Consider the following 18,992-nt stretch of genomic DNA (forward strand, 5'->3'; position numbering starts at 1 on the left):
AACTTAGCTTTTCTTATCTACCTGTGTGTCGTAAAGTCTGCTATTTCAAAACCTATTTGGCTTTCTTTTTATTCCATTTCATTCTCTAAAAAGGCCAGGAGCAGCCCAGTAAATGGCTTTGATGATCCGTCAGTGAGTCAGGGCCGCTGGCTGAACTGCTGACTTTGGCGATGACGTGGCTTTTGGACAAGATGGCATCACGGACCATGTGGCAGTGGAGCCGCATTCTCTTGAAAGCCTCATTTTTGTGCCTTTGAATTCACATTTGAGGAAGAAGTTGAGGTGGTCGGCAGTTTCCAGAAGCTGTAAAAGCACCACAACCGTTCTCCGATTTTTCATTTTATTTTTTTCGGGGGGAAGAGTCAGCAGACAGGAGAGAGGGAGACATTTGGGACAGATTCACTTCAAGAGGTGAAAACGTCTGATTGATAACAAGAGGACGAAAAGTGTTAATTGGCTCCTACCTGCTGGATGCTGTTCCGTTTTATCCTAAGTAAGCCTTACAGCAATATCACAGCGTAGGCTTAATCACCCTCAAGTCCTGTATGAGAAACCTCGAGCTCCCAGTGGTTGGGTCACTTGGTTGAGCTGACAGAGTTGGTGCAGGCAGTGACCAGCTGACAAAGGCCATGTCTCCTGGTGACGGGGAGCCCACAGAGGCTGAAGCCAGGCTGCACTTCCATTATCTGCTGTGTCACTTATTGACTCTGCCCATTAGTAAGCGAGGCATGAATAAGATAAAGTGCGCAAGCACTCCACGTGTAGCAGGCAAGGATTATGCATTACATATTTGAGAGACATATACATGTATGAGGTGTATTCAATACATATGTAAGATGCATGTATGTATATGAGATGTATATGCATAGTAAATATTTTATTTCTCAAGCTACTCCTTGGAAAAGACAATGTGGAAACATTCTCTGAACAATGTTGCTATTGTGACCACAAAATAGTTGAGGTTTTTTTTTTTTTTTATTTTTAAATCATCTAGTCCTGATGAGATACAGGCAAGTGCTCAAAATTATGGTTCATCTACCAAATTTCTCTACCAGAGGTCGACACATACTGTTGAGTTTGTGTGTTTGTTGGTTCGCAGTGCCAGGTTTGCTGTAGTGTTCAGTCCCTGTGGGGCTCTGACCACGCTCAGTGTTTACTGACATGGGGACCTGACAGTGCACCAAGTCGCAGTGGCAAGAGTCTCTTGCGAAGAATTGTAAAGAAAACCATGAACTCCTATAAGTATTTCATTTCATTTCATTTCATTTCGTCTTGGTCTTAAGGGCCGCACCTGCAGAATATGGAAGTTCCCAGGCTAGGGGTTGAATTGGAGCTGTAGCTGCTGGCCTACACCACAGCCACTGCAACAGGGGATCCGAACCACATCTGCGACCTACACTGCAGCTCACGGCAACATGGCATCCCCAACCCACTGAGCGAGGCCGGGGATCGAACCCCGTGTCTTCATGCATACTAGTTGGATTTGTTCCTGTTGTGCCATGATGAGAACTCCCTCCTGTAAATATTTTTAAATAAGATAGAGCCTGAAAATTCTCCAGATGAAATGTATGGAGACATTTGTGGTTAAACATTTTTATTGGGAGTCCATCTTCCTTTTTTTTCCTTTTCCTTCCTCTATTCTTTGCCTTTCCTCTTCTTCCTCCTTATCTTTCCTTTCCCCTTCTCCTGTCTGCCTCCCCTGGTTAGGTATTTATAAGGAATTGTCGAAGCGGAAATGCATCTCCCAGGATGAGTCAGAAAACCTCAGTCTCTCCTCTTAGACATGATGATTGAAGAAACTTGGCACCGTGTTCTCTTCCTTTCTGGAGTCTTTCCCTGGATATCGAGGAAGACCTTGCCTCTGCGATATTCAGAGAGTCCATTCGGATCCCAGTATTTCAGTCCTCACCTGGATGGCTCTATTTCAAGATTATCGATAATTGAAAGGCATGTTTACTTATGAAGTTAATAAAGCTCCCAAAAGGACACTGAAGGCCCAGATGTCTTTCTTCTTTTTTAAACAAAGATTTGTCTTCCTCCAAAGATGCATCTTTTCTACAACAGCAAATAGAGTTATTTATCTTGCACTGGTTACCCTACATTTAGCCGTGTAACAGCACATGGACTCACCGAAATGTTGGGAACCTCGACAATGCATCTTATGTCTCATTAGCAATGTAAAAATCTGTGCCTGGGCAGAAGCCTTAACTGCTGCCAGAACAAAAGACTGTCAGTCCTACAGGAGTGCACTGCGGGAGTCAGCCATCGCTCGTGTTACCATGACAGGCTACCTTCTCTATAGGGTGCGAGAGACATCTGAATTGAGTTTCCTGTGTGCTTCCTCTACATGAGTTGGATGCAGGCAGTCTTAGCGATGGGCTATGTTTAAAAGGTTATTTTGTCAACTTTCCGTTTGCTGCTGAAAAGGTATCTTACACTTGGGCCACAGGTTCAAGTTAGGTTCCCAAAATCACCTGCAAAAGTCTTCTGAGGGCAAAGCTGAAATTTACAGCTGCTAATATACCCAAGCCATCCTCCGTCCCAGCCCTAAGTTCCTGAAGCCTCCAATTGGAGTTACTGCTAAGAGAGTGAAGCGGGTGTGGGGGATGAATGGAGGAGTCCAGAGCCTCCCCAAAGGTGGAGCGGATAAAAAAGGAGTTCCATGGCTTCTACTGGGCTCACTGGGGTCACTGGTAAGTCACAGGAGACCTCTACTCTACGGACTTTGTCGTTTGTACGGTTCTCTGTCTCCATGGCCTCCATAAAGGTCTCAGGTGCTTGTAATTGGAAAGCTTTGTCAGGGAGTTTCCGTCACAGCTCAGCGGTTAAGGAACCCGACTGGTATCCATGAGGCGGCAGGATCAATCCCTGGCCTCGATCCGTGGGTTAAGGGTCTGGTGTTGCCATGAGTTGTGGTGTAGGTTGCTGATGCGGCTTGGATCCCTCCTTGCTGTGGCAGTAGTGTAGACTGGCAGCTGTATCTCTGATTTTACCCTTAGCCTGGGAACTTGCCTATGTTGTGAGTGTGGCCCTAAAAAGGCAAAAGACAAAAAAAAAAAAAAGAAAAAAGAAAGAAAACTTTGTCCTTAAAAAAATTTAAGAAATTCAATGTAAACCAGCTATAATGGAAAAAAATTTTTAAATCATTTTAAAAAATTAGGAAGTTAGTGCCCTAGCTAGAGTCCCCAGGACATGGATCTATTCACACAGCATGAGTTGCTCAGCATCACATAGAGATTTTTTTTTTTAACATTTGTTGCATTGATATTGTATTTGGTGAGTATATGGACTATGTAGTTTGCTGGCGTTGGTTTGATCCTAAGCAAATTCCAGGTCTTTATGAGGATTCTGGAAAGTCAGAATTACGGCTTCATGGAGCTGACCCATGAGCAGTAGCTTGGCACACAGTAACCTCACCGTGCACTGACTCAGGGGGGAAGGCAGCTCAACCCCATTTCTGTCCAGCGGGGCCGTGGATGCAGTCTGCACATCAAACTTCTGACCCACAGTCACAGGTGCAGCCTGTGGGACTGCTTTTCCAATGCTGGTACCACTGAGAACAGGGTTTTCTTAGAGTAGATTGAAGGCTGATTAGGTGAGTAAAGAGTAATTCTGGATGCATGTCTAAACCCTTCAACACTGCCCTAGAATGGAATATGTATACTCTGCATTACCTGCCAACATATTTCATTAGAAATAAATATAATGTTTTATATGCGAAGAGGTGCTGGTGTTTCAGAGATTAAGCGTCTGCTCTTGAGAAACTCATAGTCTAGCCGTGTAGACACATGGGTTAATAATGCATTGGGATATATGCTATAATAGAAATATGTCCCCAGAGGAGGAATTCATGAATTTAACTCTGAGGAAGGTTGGGAAGACATCACAAGGGCTGCGTCATCTAATTGGTACCTTGGGAAAGATGTAGGATGGCCGTAGATGTAAAGGAAGTGGGGGACGTATTGGCTAGAGAGAACCATGTAGGCAGATATCCGGATGTAGGAAAGTAACTAGCCTATTTGGGAAAGAGCAAGGGCCCCTGGTGGGTCATAAATTTAGTGATGGCCAATGAGGCTGGAAAGGTAAACACAGGCCAAAGTATAAACATCCTTCTCTATATGCCATGCTAAGAAATTTGGATCTTACTCCACAAAAAAATGAAAAGTCTTGAAGGTAAGATGCTGGTTAAAGCCCCTGCTAGAAAACTTGATCATAGAATGGAATATTAAGGAGGTACAAGAGACCACTGGACTGGAACTTTCCAGATATAGAGCCCCTGGGAATGACTGCATCGTCTTTAGGTCTTTCTAGGAAGCAAACTAGCCTGAGTCTTGGAGCTGAAGATGTCTCCAAAGGCTGTCACGTCGTTTCCTTCAATGGAACAAAGACTGAGCTCCTTCACAGTGACATTTGAGATGTACTGGTGTTCCCTGGAAATGGTCCAGATTTTCTTCATTGGCTCATAGCAAACTTCTTCAACTGTCCAATAAATGTCTTCGAATCCAGTAATTCTAGTCTTCTCTCCTCTCCCCTCTCTCCCCCCTCCCCCCACATTTGGCAGCTCTGATGAACCAGGGGAACACATCACCTTTCCAGGTATTCATTAAGTAAACATTCGCGGAACAAACACTTGTTGGACATCTTCTCTGTGTCAGACCCTCAGAAAGAGTGATGTGATCAGTGATTGACTGGTGACGTTTGAGGAAGCATAACTTATTCACGATTCCCTCGTTTTGCCTTATCGTTTTTCCTGTATCACACATATGCCTTGTTCAAGCCCTTGCCCTTTCCCAAATAGGCTAGATACTTTCCTACTTCCGGATATTTGCCTACCTAGTTCTCTCACTCATCATCCAACTTTACGTCTTTTTCTACAAAAGAGTAATTCTGAGCACTTGCCAACATGTTCCCGCTCTTCCAGTCAAGCCTCTACCAGATCTCCTACCTCTAATCCAACCTTCTGGTCCTTCCTAAGGATTTCTCTCTGCCCCAAAGTCCCCGCTCTTTACCAATCCAAACCCCAGTCACCACTCAAGGGAACCACTTCCATGGCCTCTTTCTGAAGGCTAGCATCCTTATTTAAGAGGCTGAGCTCTATCTTTAGAAGCATGGTTAATTCTAGGGAGAGGAAGGAGAAGTGTGATCAGGGAGGAATGTTCAGAGGGCTCCATTTATGGATAACATCTCTCAAGATAGGTGCTATGTGTACGTATGTGCTGTTTTGCATATAGTTCTTTATATCATTTTGTATGACTGAATTATTTCATGAAAGAAATGGAATAAGTCCCTTATTAAGCATGCACCTGGTACAAGTTGTTTAATTTCTTTATGTACCGGTATCTCATTTGTAAAATGGAAATCTTGATGGCTCCACATTATAGAGAGTTGCGAGGGTTCATAATGTAAATTAATGCCTACCAGTTATTTACAAAGTGCTTGACACAGAGTAAACACTCATAAATGTTGGCCGTGATCTTCGTCTCTCTCTCCATCCTGAACTCCTTAGAGTACATTTGCCACAAATTATGAAATTTAACATTTAATTGACCCTGACTGGTTCTGTAACTTGTGCTATTTTTTTCTATCATACTACACTTTTCTTCTCAAGGATGTTACAAACACATCATTGGCGTCTTACCCTTCTTCATTTGTTCTGTAGACCCCGAGGGCACTGGAACAGATGGGGAAGTATTTGCAGGTTGCTTGACTGGAATGATCTTTTCAAGAATTCACTATATGGAGTTCCCATCGTGGCGCAGTGGTTAGTGAATCCGACTAGGAACCATGAGGTTGCAGGTTCGATCCCTGGCCTTGCTCAGTGGGTTAAGGATCCGGTGTTGCTGTGAGCTGTGCTGTAGGTTGCAGATGCGGCTCGGATCCCGCGTTGCTGTGGGTCTGGTGTAGGCCGGCGGCTATAGCTCCGATGAGACCCCTAGCCTGGGAACCTCCATGTGCTTTGGGAAGCGCCCCCCCCCCCAAAAAAAATGAATTCACTATAGGACCCTTATGGTTTTTTATTTATCTATGTCTGAATATTAAAAGGGAAACGTATGCATGTTTGTTACTTTCTTCCTGTAACATGACCTCTGGGATGGCCACTTTGGGCTCACATGTGAAATATATGAATCAGCAGAGGACCCGCTCATTCAAAGACTTTCCAAAACCCACCCACGACTTCCTTTTTCTGTCGAGAACTGGGTCATCACCCAACGATTCAACCAGCCAGCACACCTTCCCCCTCTTAAAACAGTATTTCTGCAGGTTAGCGTCTCCCGGAGTGAACCAGTTGCCCCACAGCCAAGTTCTATTGCCGATCATCGTCTTACTTTCGCTGGGACTATTTTAGGGGTTGCTTAAACCCACAGTGTGGGTTCTAGAGCCTAGGGCAGAACTGACGTCTCGTCAGGAGTTGGCTGCCGGGTATCACTTTACCCAGCAATAATCCATCTCCCAAGCTGCTGCCTGCCTCTGGGGTGGATCCACTCCAACTCAAATAAAGGGAGTCAGCAGGCTGGCCTGAATCCCTAACGTAGTGTGCTTGCTGGTGACTAAGACATCTCCATGTATCACAGGGGATCCAGAGGTCCTGGGAGGTCAAGTGTTTCACAGGTCTGCCTGCCGTGCAGGCAAGAAAACTTCGGAGCTGATGGTCTCTGCCTCCAAGTCTTCCATGTGGCGTTTGCTGTCTCCAAGTCTTGGGTTCCGTTCATCGAATTTTGAGCAAGCTGTTTAGTGGAACTGCCTTTGCTGTGGCTGGGGACTGGGCAGCTGAGCAGCGAGTGGCCAAAGGGAAAGGCAAGAGGTCAGAATAATGACGGTAAAGAATCACAAAAAGAAACCCCACTCAGTGGGATAATTAGGTCTCTGAATTGTGTCTAAATGAGTTATAAATTATGCTAAAAGGATAAAATTGAAGGAGACACAAATGAGTCCTCATACCCAATTTGCTGTAGTGAATCTATTGCTTATCAAGTAGAAGAAGCCTTTAAGACAGAAGCAGAAGGTGTAAGTCAAGATTCAGTGCAGGAGTTCCCGTCGTGGCGCAGTGGATAACGAATCCGACTAGGAACCATGAGGTTGCGGGTTCCATCCCTGACCTTGCTCAGTGGGTTAAGGATCTGGCGTTGCTGTGAGCTGTGGTGTAGGTCGCAGACTCAGCTCGGATTCTGCATTGCTGTGGCTCTGGCGTAGGCCGGTGCCTACAGCTCTGATGAGACCCCTAGCCTGGGAACCTCCATGTGCCGCAGGAGCAGCCCCAGAAATGGCAAAAAGACCAAAAAAAAAAAAAAAGATTAAGTGCAGCTTCAATCAAACATGCCTCAGATGCTCCGGCTTGCCCGTCTCTACCTCAGTCGTCACCTTCTAAACTGCATCCCAGGTACACTGCAACCCACCCCCCACACCACCAACCGCAACCACAGAGACCTGTCTGGCCTGGGAATTCCACTCAGTTCAGGCCTGACTTCCGTCAATTATCCCAGATGCTAAACTAATTGGCTGGATGCACAGATGAAAGAATCTAAGTCTAGAGAGGCAGGAAAAGTACCCTCCTGTGACCAAAGCCATTAAACCTCAATTAGGACATAGACAGAGAAGGCGAGGATGAGTCGGGGGTAATTACCAGGCCTGGTCTGGCAGCTCAGTTCCTGCAGCCCAGGCCAGAGCAGAGGATTTGGAAATCCGACCCCAGACAGCTGCAGACGGTGTGGGCTGATCAGCTGATGGCATCCTGCCAGCCTCTCCTCCCTGCCACCGGCAGGGCAGCTCCTTCGCTGTGTGCCCCTTACAGCTTCTCATTGCTTACTGAGCTGACTCCACCCATTTCAGAGACAGTCAAGCACACAGAGAGCCACCCAGCAGCAAAGAGCTACAGAGCCCAGCCTGGGAGACCACCACTGACTGGGGCGGGGATGCTGCTCCTTGTTGGCATCAGAAGCATCTCTAGAAAACCCCTTCTTCATGCTTCAGGTGAATGGGAATCTAACCAAAGGCCGCATTGCCCTCAGCCTAGGTCCTTGGAAACATTTGATGACCAGCCGGTCCAGGCTATTGGTTAAAGGCTTTCTTGAGCTTGGAGGGATCCCTGCCTTCCACACTGAAAGCACATGAAAGACCAGAAGGGAAAGACCTTTCATGGTCTTATGAGCTTCCTGCTGTGACCCCCAGATTCACATACTGAGGTCCCAACCCCCAGCGCACGAGAATGTAACTGTATTTGGAGGTAAGATTGGAAGAGGTGAGTTAGAATGAGGCCATTAAGGTGGGGTCCTGATCCAATGTGACAGATGTCCTTATGAGAAGAAGGACTGGGACACAGACTGAGAAGTCCTAGTGATGCCCAAGGACAGAGGGGGGGGGGCACGTGAAAGTCATCCAGAGACAGACCATCTTCCAGCCAAGGAGAGAGGCTCAGGTGAAACCAAACCTGCTAGCACATCGATCTTAAGTTTCCTCTCGTTCCTTCTCGTCTAAACCACCAGCCTCTGTATTTTGTTAGGGCCCCCAGACTAACACACACGGGTTCATGAATTCATTCAACAGCTATCTGCTGAACATTTACTCTGTGGCAGACATTGTGTAGTTGCTGGCAATACAGAGCTGAAAGTGATGAATTGGGTCCCAGCTGTCACAGAGCTTGTGTTTCTATGAGGGGAGTGACTAGAAAGGTAAGTGAATGAACAAGTTAATTTTAAAGAGATGTAAGTGTGACGAAAGAGCCAGAGCAGGAGCACGGAACAGGGTGGGGGGGGGCTTTAAATAGGGCACTCAGGAGTGCCCGTCGTGGCGCAGCAGAAACGAATCTGACTAGGAACCATGAGGTTGTGGGTTCGATCTCTGGCCTCACTCAGTGGGTTGAGGATCCGGTGTTGCTGTGAGCTGTGGTGTAAGTTGCAGACACGGTTCGGATCCCGCGTTGCTGTAGCCCTGGCGTAGGCCCCTAGCCTAGGAACCTCCATATGCCGCAGGAGCAGCCCTAAAAGGACAAAAAAAAAAAAAAAAAAAAAAAAAAAAAAGCGCACTCAGACAGCCTTTCCGAGGGTAACAGTGGAGCCAGGCCCTGAAGACAAGAAGCTATTAGAGAGGGACTGGCATGAATGGGGAGCTTGGGGTTAATAGATACAAACTATTGCCTTTGGAATGGAATAGCAGTGAGATCCTGCTGTGTAGCACTGGGAACTATGTCTTGTCACTTATGATGGAGCATGACAATGGGAGAAAAAAGAATGTGTGCATGTATGTGTAACTGGGTCACCATGCTGTACAGTAGAAAAAGAATTGTATTGGGGAAATAACTATTAAAAAAATAATAATAAAAGAAGCTATTGGAAGACATTCAGAAATCTGGGAGAGAGAGTGTGCACAAGTCCTGGTGCAGAAACAAACTGAGGTCTTTGAGGAACAGAAAGAGTGAGAGAAAAGTGGTTTGAGGTGATTTATGTCAATGGAAGAGGGGCTAGAATGTTGCGAGGCGGCCTTCTGTACACAGCCCTGTTCTCGCCAGGCTGGCGAGGATGGTTGAAGGCCCCAGGCTGAAGGAGACACATGTGCAGGTGCAAGACGCCGAGCAGAAATCTGAGCATTGAATCCAAGCCCCAGGGGCCTGGTTAGCCCAGAACCGTGGTTCTCGACCTGATCAGAATCAATGCTTATTTTTATAGCAAATGCTTCACAAGACCCTGTCTGTTTTCCTGAAATCATCATAAATGATATAAACTATCGAAATGGAAGTAGGAAGACAGCAAGAATGAAGCAGCCTCATCTCTTCTCTTGGTTACAGTTGCCTTTTCCTGTCCACACTGGTCAAATCGTTATTCTTCTGAAAATAATCAAACCTTAGTGACGTAAACACGTACAATCACGAGGAACCCCATTAACCAAATATCTGGATAAAAGATGAGCTCAGAGAAGCAGAGAGCACAGTGGTGGTTACCAGCCGGAGGGTGGAGGAAACAGGGGGGTGCTCATCAAGGGCACAGATGCCCAGTTATGAAATAACAAATGCTGGGGCTCTGATTGCGCCATGATGGTTGTAGTGATGCTGCATCATGACTCCAGGAGTCGCTAAGAGAGTGAATCTTACATGTGCTCACCACAAAAAAAGAAATAGTAGTTATGTGACCGGATGGAGGTGTTAGCGAACACACGTGGCAGTCGTTTAGCAAGGCGTCTAAACCAGCGCTTGCGTACCTTACACGATGCTCTGTGGCGATGATATCCTCAGAGAGCCGGGAAAGTAATAATTGATCAATCAAAACTTAAAAAATAAACACATACTGGGAGTTCCCATCATGGCTCAGAGGTAACGAACCTGACTAGTACCATGAGAATGTGGGTTTGGTCCCTGTCCTCGCTCAGTGGGTTAAGGATCAGGCATTGCCGTGAGCTGTGGCGTAGGTCACAGATGCAGCTTGGATCCAGCTGTGGCTGTGGTGTAGACTGGCAGCTGCAGCTCCAATACAACCCCTAACCTTCCATATGCCACAGGTGCAGCCCTAAACAGCAACAAATAAATAAGTAAGCAAACATATTTTTTAAAACTCAATATAATGCTCTAACGATAATAAAAGAGAAACACTGGAGTTCCCGTGGTGGCTCAGTGGTAAATGAATCCGACTAAGAACCATGAGGTTGCAGGTTCAATCCCTGGCCTTGCTCAGTGGGTTAAGGATCCGGCGTTGCCATGAGCTGTGGTGTAGGTTGCAGACACGGCTCGGATCCTGTGTTGCTGTGGCCCTGGTGTAGGCCGGAGGCTACAGCTCTGATTGGACCCCTAGCCTGGGAACCTCCATATGCCGCGGAAGCAGCCCAAGAAATGGCAAAAAAAAAAAAAAAAAAAAAAAGAAACACTGGTAGTAATATAATTTCAATACATAATTATACAGGTGCAAGCACATTAAAAGAGAAAATAGTCAGCTGCTGTGAATGTGATGTGGCTTCAATTTCAGGCTGAGAGCTGGTTTGGATGATCAATACTTACGTTTAATCATTAATAGTTTAGAAAACTTCCTTTGAGCTTTACAACTTTGTAAGGTAATGTCATGTACATTTTAGGATTTTTGTCAAATTGGGGGAAATTTCTTTCAAGCTTTTTCTTTTGTGAGCTTTAAGATTTCTTGGTGTTTCGGGTTTTCTTTTGCAATGACTAATCTTTTTTAAATTTATTTTTAATTTTTTTGCTTTTTAGGGCTACACCCGCAAGATATGGAGGTTCCCAGGCTAGGGGTTGAATCAGAGCTGCAGCTGCCATCCTACACCACAGCCACAGCCATGCTGGATCCAAGCTGCCTCTGTGACCTACACCACAGCTCACGGCACCTTAACCCACTGAGTGAGGCCGGGGATCGAACCTGCAACCTCATGGTTCCTAGCTGGATTCGCTTCTGCTGTGCCATGACGGGGAACTCCACAATGACTAATGTGGAATTGTCAACCCTCATGAATCCCTTCCCCTGTCCTTTTGTCACTCGGTACATAGGACACACGAGTCCGTTTCACAGTTCAGGTGATGAGGAGCAGTGGGAATTTTCTGAAAGGCCATCCTCCTCTGAAATTAACTCTATCTTGACTACACGTGGAAGGGGCTGTGCATCAGCTAAACCTATTTGACTCAACCTGACCCTTCACTCACCTTCCCTTAAGCTAGATCCCAAAAATGCCTGGGACCTGAGAAGAGGCAAAGGGTGACAGACCTGAAGACAGACTGGAAAAAGAAGTTGGCCCCCACCAATGAACTGCCTCACTTTCGTCAAATTTAAGAAACCTGAGGGCCGCATGAGGGCTCGCTGAGTCCTCGCAGGCTTGCGTGTCAGAGGCCCCGGAGCTGAACTTTCACCGTTTCACTGAAAATGCGTCTCTGCTCCTCCTCCAGGTCCCTGTACTTCCGACCCCCAGACCAGCAAAATCCCAAGTCTGAATTTAAATTTCTGTTTCCTCCGCCGCTGTCCTGCTAAGGCCTGATGGAGAAAATCATCTATTTCCCTCACTAGGTTCCTGCCACCGCTGGCAACCACCGGTCTGTTCTTCGTCTTTGTGAGCTACGTTTTTCTTTGTTTCTTCTTTGTTTGTTTTTGTTTTTGTTGCATCTCAGTCTCTCACTTGCCTCCTTCTGTACCTTTGATTAGCGACAATCTGGACTTTTTTTTTTTTTTTAATTCTTTTTTTTTTTTTTTTTTTTTTTTTTTTCCCCACTGTACAGCAAGGGGGTCAGGTTTTCCTTACATGTATACATTACAATTACAGTTTTTCCCCCACCCTTTGTTCTGTTGCAACATGAGTATCTAGACAGAGTTCTCAATGCTATTCAGCAGGATCTCCTTGTAAATCTATTCTAAGTTGTGTCTGATAAGCCCAAGCTCCTGATCCCTCCCACTCCCTCCCCCTCCCATCAGGCAGCCACAAGTCTTTTCTCCAAGTCCATGATTTTCTTTTCTGAGGAGATGTTCATTTGTGCTGGATATTAGATTCCAGTTATAAGTGATATCATATGGTATTTGTCTTTGTCTTTCTGGCTCATTTCACTCAGTATGAGATTCTCTAGTTCCATCCATGTTGCTGCAAATGGCATTATGTCATTCTTTTTTATGGCTGAGTAGTATTCCATTGTGTATATATACCACATCTTCTGAATCCAATCATCTGTCGATGGACATTTAGGTTGTTTCCATGTCCTGGCTATTGTGAATAGTGCTGCAATGAACATGCGGGTGCATGTGTCTCTTTTAAGTAGAGTTTTGTCCGGATAGATGCCCAAGAGTGGGATTGCGGGGTCATATGGAAGTTCTATGTATAGATTTCTAAGGTATCTCCAAACTGTTCTCCATAGTGGCTGTAGGGACTTTTTTTTTTAACTGTATCTTATTCACTCTTTTATTTCTTTAATACCTAAAACATTTTAGTTGTTACTCTTGGCTTGGTAATTTTAGAGTATATAATCTTTGTTAAAATGACAGAAGATCTCTATTATTTCTGTTGATTATTGTTTCAGTGTGATGTTTACTGTGTGGTGTAGTATTTTGTGGTTTTTTTTAATTTTAACAATGATTTTATATTCAGGGTAAGGTCTACTTGGCAATTCTGAATTCTTAGGAGAAACTTTTTTCCTCAGGTGATTATCTTTTTCCCTCTTTTACTGAAGATAAGCAACTCAAACGAGGCAAGACTCTTGGTTTTTCTCCTCTGCCGGGCTGATATATATATATATATATATATATATATATATTTTTTTTTTTTTTTTTTTTTTGTCTCTGTTACACTAGGGTCCTCACATTTCTGTAGCATCTCCCATTAGACTCTTCATCTCATTGTCTCCTAGTTTGTGTACCCCACCTGGCTATCAAAATGAAAACTCAAGCTCTCTAGAGTTCAATAGGGATTTTTCCGAGTTTCTGTTGTGGCTGTGTTCTGTCTCTGTGAGGATGTGGATTTGATCCCTGTCCTTGCTCAGGGGGTTAAGGATCTGTGTTGCTGCAAGCTACAGGATAGGTTGCAGATGCAGCTCAGATCTGGTGTTGCTGTGGCTATGGTGTCACCTGCAGCTCCGATTCAGCCACTAGCCAAGGAACTTCCATATGCTTCAGGTGCAGCCGTAAAAGGGGGAAAAAAGGAAGAAAATAGATATTTTTCTGAGAAAATGCAAGCTCACCACACTGGATCCATGCCTGCATTACACTTTTTGCTTCTGAGGATTCTTTACTAGCAGTTCAACAATTTATCTGAAAATATTTTAAAAAATTATATCCAGATTTTTTTTTTTTTTTCAAAAGGAGGGAGTTCCTGTCATGGCTCAGTGGTTAACTAATCTGACTAGGACCCATGAGGTTGCGGGTTCGATCCCTGGCCTCACTCAGTGGGTTGGGGATCCAGTGTTGCCGTGAGCTGTGGTGTAGGTCACAGATATGGCTCTGGCGTAGGGCCGGCAGCTATAGCTCTGATTAGACCCTTAGCTTAGAAACCTCCATATGCCCTGGGTGCGGCCCTGGAGAGGACTGGGGACAAAAAGAGAAAAAAAAAGGAGGACTATTCAGAACATCTAGTCTGTCAAATTGCTGCAAATGCAAGACTCTCGTTATTTCTTGGTATTTTTTTTTCACCCTTGGCTTTGAGATTGCACTAATTTTGCCCTCTCGCTCTTTTTTTCTTAGCTTTCGTCACTGGATCCTCTTTCCTCTGCTCATCTCCTAAGGTCAATGTCTCACGGTGTTCTATCTTTACCCTCTTCTAATCTTCTTGGACACTGTCCTGCTCAGGCCTTCGGCAGTCCTGCTCTGCACAGATGCCTCCCAAGTCATGCAGTGTCTAGCCAAGTCAATCTCTGGAGCTCTCGATCCTTGCATCTACAAGCCTGCTTTATTCAGCTTTACTCTTGGCATCATAAGTGCAATGTGTCCAAAGTTCACTTAATCACCCTCCCCTCACCTTCTTGTTTTAAAAAAATTTTTATTTGGGAAAATGACACCAACATCCATCCCGTTAACCAACAAAGAAACACGGGGACGCATCATAGACCTTCCCTCTCCCACCATCCTCCCTATGCAATTGATCACGAAGTCTGTTGATTCTACCACCTTAAGCCCTCCATCATAACTCCCACTCCCTAATTAATTAAAAGCTTCATCATTTCTCTCCCGGATTGATATAATAGCCTCCTAAATGTCTGCCATCAATCCACGGTCCTCACTGGAGTCAAAGTAATCTCCCTAAAACGCATATGTGATCATCTCACACCCTGCCCCTTCCCCTACCCCAAATTCATCAACGACTCTCTCTAGGGCGCAAGATAAAATTCACATTCCACGTTCATCTCTTTTAGTCCCTCTGAGCCCACACTGGAGACAAACTGAAATATTTGCAATCCCCCAGCTCACAGGCTCTCTACAGCTGTGTACTTTGCACCCACTATTTCCTGCCCTGTCTTCTTTGTCTGGCGTACATGTTTTTACTTCATAAACACAATGTACATGTCACTCCCCCAGAAACCCTCCAAGTTTACCACCTACTCCCCTCTGTTGAATATTTTTCCTCTGTTCCCTTGAGTCATTCATTCCAGAAACATGTATTGAGTCTGCATTATCTATGCCATCTCTCTCTCTATCACCATGGCCCTATCGTGGGCCTTTGGAAAGCAATACCAACCAAGAAGCCATCTGTACCACACGGCAGTGTAATAAAGGCAAGGGGAGCAGCGAGCTCAGGGAACGGGAACACGAACCAGCCTTGAAGGAACAGAGGGAGTTGTTCAGAACTTGATGCCATTGCTTCATCTTCTGCTCCCTGCCCTTGATGTTTCTCTGCCTCTAGCAGCCAGTCATTTACATAGGAAATAAATTAGCATATGGTTGGTTGTGAATTTTTTTTACTTTCATAAATTATTGTGGTTTAAATCCCCATCATTAACATCCTGGTTGTCAAGAAGCGCTGAGTAATTGTGTTCCTATGTTCCATCAGGGCTTTTCTAAGCCTGGGAAAATAACAGCATCTGACCCAACAGGACTTGCAAAGACCAAAGCCAAGAAACGAGGTGAATATATACTGAATGGTATTTTTAATGCACTCATTTTGTTTTATTCAAAAAAAGCACTCTGGAAGTGAATAAAAAATATGCACCGTTCAATGATGTTATCAAGGGAATGAGAGCCGGGGGGAAATAAGAAAAGGAATATCCTAAATCCAGAATAAGATTAGCACATGGAAGTAACAGAAAAAGGCAACAAGTTTGACTCCAAGCTTCTTAACAGCCAAAACAAAGAAAGATGGTGATTAGTCACAGTTCTCTGCAAGGAAAATAAAACAAACCACTTATTCGGAAAGAGCACAGTTTTATCGAAAACTGATTCCCCAGGAATTTCTCCCATGAACACATAAACTGCTGTGTGATGTGGTTAGACAACGGCCCTGGCAGGATCCCTTCAATAGCTCCAACCACAGACGCGATGAGCCGGTCGCACTGTAGTCTTTCTTGTGGGGAGCTGGCGTGACGCCAATGAACCCGTCGGTAAAAGCTGACCTCCAGGGAGTACATTTCAGTAAAGCTCATGAAAAATTCCAAGACTTCGGAATCAAACAGCTGAGAATTGAGTCCTCATTTAGTCAAACACAAAATGTGTGAACTTGATAGTGTTACTTCCTCTTCCTTAGATCATTTGTAAAAAAAAAAGAAAAACAAAAAAAAAAAAACAAAAAAACCCTGTGGATACTACTAACTTTTTGATCCTCCAGTTTGGTTAAAATTCAGAATATTTAACAACAAAAATCCACATCTATTAAACTCCTACTTTATGCCAGGCCTTGTTTTGAGCATTTTACATGGATGATTTAATCCTCAAAGCAGGTCCCTTACGTGAGAGCTCTTATTTCCATTAACCAGCTAGAAAGTGAAGACCAGAGGGCAGGTGACTTGTTCAAAACCATAAGCTAGGAAGAAGGGAGCTAAGATAATTGACCCAGACAGACAGATTTTGGGGTTCATGCTCTTAAAACAGTCTCTTCTATAATAACTGCATAACTTTAAGGCATCTCTTGATAAAAAATCATTTCTCATAACCAGAGTCTTGACAGCAGATTCATGTTAGCCTTATCTTATGACAACCTGGAAGGCAGATCTTCTCTATGGCAATTAAGATGAGATCACTCTATTTTGCCAAAGATAGTTTCATCAAGTTCCTCTAATAAAAATCAAAGAGTCCGATAGAATAAATGGAAGGTTACCCCATGGAGCTGTAAGACCAGAAAAGGTTAACGTTATGTTCTGCTTACCGTGTGGGGCGAAGACAGACCTTGGTTGCCCATTCACCGCGTTTATTCTGTTGACAGACAGCTGTTGGCTAACTGGCTGCTGTGCTGCCTCTTTGGCTGGGTTGTGCGGCAAGCCAGGTCTGGCGGGAGGCCTTCAGCCAAGCTCACGCAGCGTGTCTCCAGCTGCACTAAACTCGAAACACAGAAAGAGCTCCAGCTCCGCAGAGCTGAGGACTTGAATGCCCAGCCAGTCAATGGCTTTGTCATCTGAAGAGTGGCTTGTGTTTCTTCTTAAACTGGGGTCGAAGTGACAAGAGGCAGTCTTTGGAGCACTGGAGGCCGAACAGAACGGCACATGGCTGCTATGAGCCAAGCTGAATCTCAGCTATAAATCATAACAGCCTGAAATCGAGCTATCACAGACCCTTAAATCTCCAAAGTGTGGCTTGGGCAAGCCGTCCTGAGAAGTCGGCCTTTGCAGGTACAAGAATTTCATGCCTCAGTAGGTAAGACACACCTCCTATCATCCATTCCTTTGTCTCATCCAGGCTTTTTTTTTTTTTTTCCCTAGAATTTTCCTCTGAGCCTCATGACTCAGTCAAGGGCCAAATAAAGTACTTAATGTATGTCCCAGAAAAAAATGCTCCAAAGTTATTTCATCAAGATGATTAATATCATGTATCATTGGATCGACCACGATCAGAATGCTATGACAGAGAAAAATAATCAGAGAAGAAAAAAATTCAGGCAGTTAAAACATTAGTGGTCCTGTAATCAATTTTTAAAAAGTAAATGAAAGAGGACCAGTGATAGAGTGGACATGGATGAAGAGCATTCGTTATAGAGAAAGTAAGTGCCAAAACAGTCCAGAAGTTATCCGCCAGCACTTTGAAAGAGCATGAAGAGAAATAAAATTATTACCCATATGATAACCTAAAGTACCAATTCTAAGTTATGTCAACAAAACTTTAAGCCTAGGAACGATAGAGGACACTTGCTGATAATCTTGCATTTTTTAGGAGGAATGGGTTGTAGATGCTGAATAATTAGTCCCTTGGTTTGAAAACATGTTGAGATACGGTTGATAAAAATTTGCATGTTATCGTTAGTGTCATACAAATAACAGTATAATGTTCAAACCATTAGAGAGAGATGGGGAGAAACTCAGAATAAAGAAGCAGCAAAATCTGGAAGTTAAGATCGGCCTTCAGAGAGGGGTTGTTACCGTCTGGGTCTGGGTTTGACAGTTTAGCTGTTACAGGGCTGTGGACAAGTTATTGAACTTCACTGAGCCTCAGTTTCTTCACCTGCAACATAAATCATAGGGTTATTTTAAACATCAAATGATATAAAAATACGTGCAATGTGGATCAGTACATTGTAAAAAATCCATACAAGTCAGCTCTAAATTAAGACGACAAATGATGAGGAAAATGGTAGCAGACAACTACAAATGACAGCGGTGCATCCACACGTATCTGTGATCACAAATAAGTGTGAGTGAGTTACATTGTGTTAAAACACAGTTTCCTCAAGTGAGCAAAGATGCAAAAACTAGAGAGATGTTGCTCACTAGAGGTCTGTGGGAAACACATTGCTACTAAAATTTTGAATATGAGTCTAAAGGCTACACCAGGCAAATGTTAAAACGATTAGTAGGAGACAAAGTAAAACCCAGACAAAAATCATTAAATGAATTAAAAATTTCTTCTTATGGGAAAAGTGTACATTCTTTCACTTATTTGTTAATGAACACCTACATTTAGTTTCTAACATCAGACTTTGTCAGAGTCCTGGGAATATAACACTGATCTAGGCAAAGACATTTGCTGCCTTTAAGAACCTTATATTCTAGTGAAAAAATAAAAAAAAATTGTGAGAGTTCGCATTGTGGCACAGCAGAAACGAATCCAACTAGTAACCATGAGGTCGTGGGTTCAATCCCTGTCCTCGCTCAGTGGGTTGAGGATCCAGTGTTGCCGTGAGCTGTGGTGTAGGCCGGCAGCTTCAGCTCCAATTCAGCCCCTTGCCTGGGAACTTCCATATGCCGTGGGTGCGGCCCTCAAAAGCAAAAAAATAAGAAAAATTAATTTGTGAATGCATAAACATAATTGGGAGGCATTAGAGCTATAATAATAATACAGGAGGTCAGGGAGAATAAAAATGAGGGGGGCTTGGATTTTAGGGTGGTCAGAAGTGAGCAGGTGACCTGCATGGAGTGAACACGTCGTGTGATTGTTGCAGATTAAGGGGCGAGAAAC

At 44.3% G+C, this 18,992-nt stretch overlaps 1 long non-coding RNA gene across 1 annotated transcript; it reads right to left on the reverse strand.

The window, feature by feature from the left end:
* Positions 5,997 to 18,415, reverse strand: LOC110255632. Its single transcript, XR_002336202.1, has 2 exons — positions 16,753 to 18,415; positions 5,997 to 6,768 (listed from the first exon to the last, which is right to left on the reverse strand). It is a non-coding gene; the product is annotated as an uncharacterized LOC110255632 (long non-coding RNA).

This window comes from Sus scrofa, chromosome 10 (assembly GCF_000003025.6).
Source record: "Sus scrofa isolate TJ Tabasco breed Duroc chromosome 10, Sscrofa11.1, whole genome shotgun sequence".
NCBI classification, from domain to species: Eukaryota; Metazoa; Chordata; class Mammalia; order Artiodactyla; family Suidae; genus Sus; species Sus scrofa.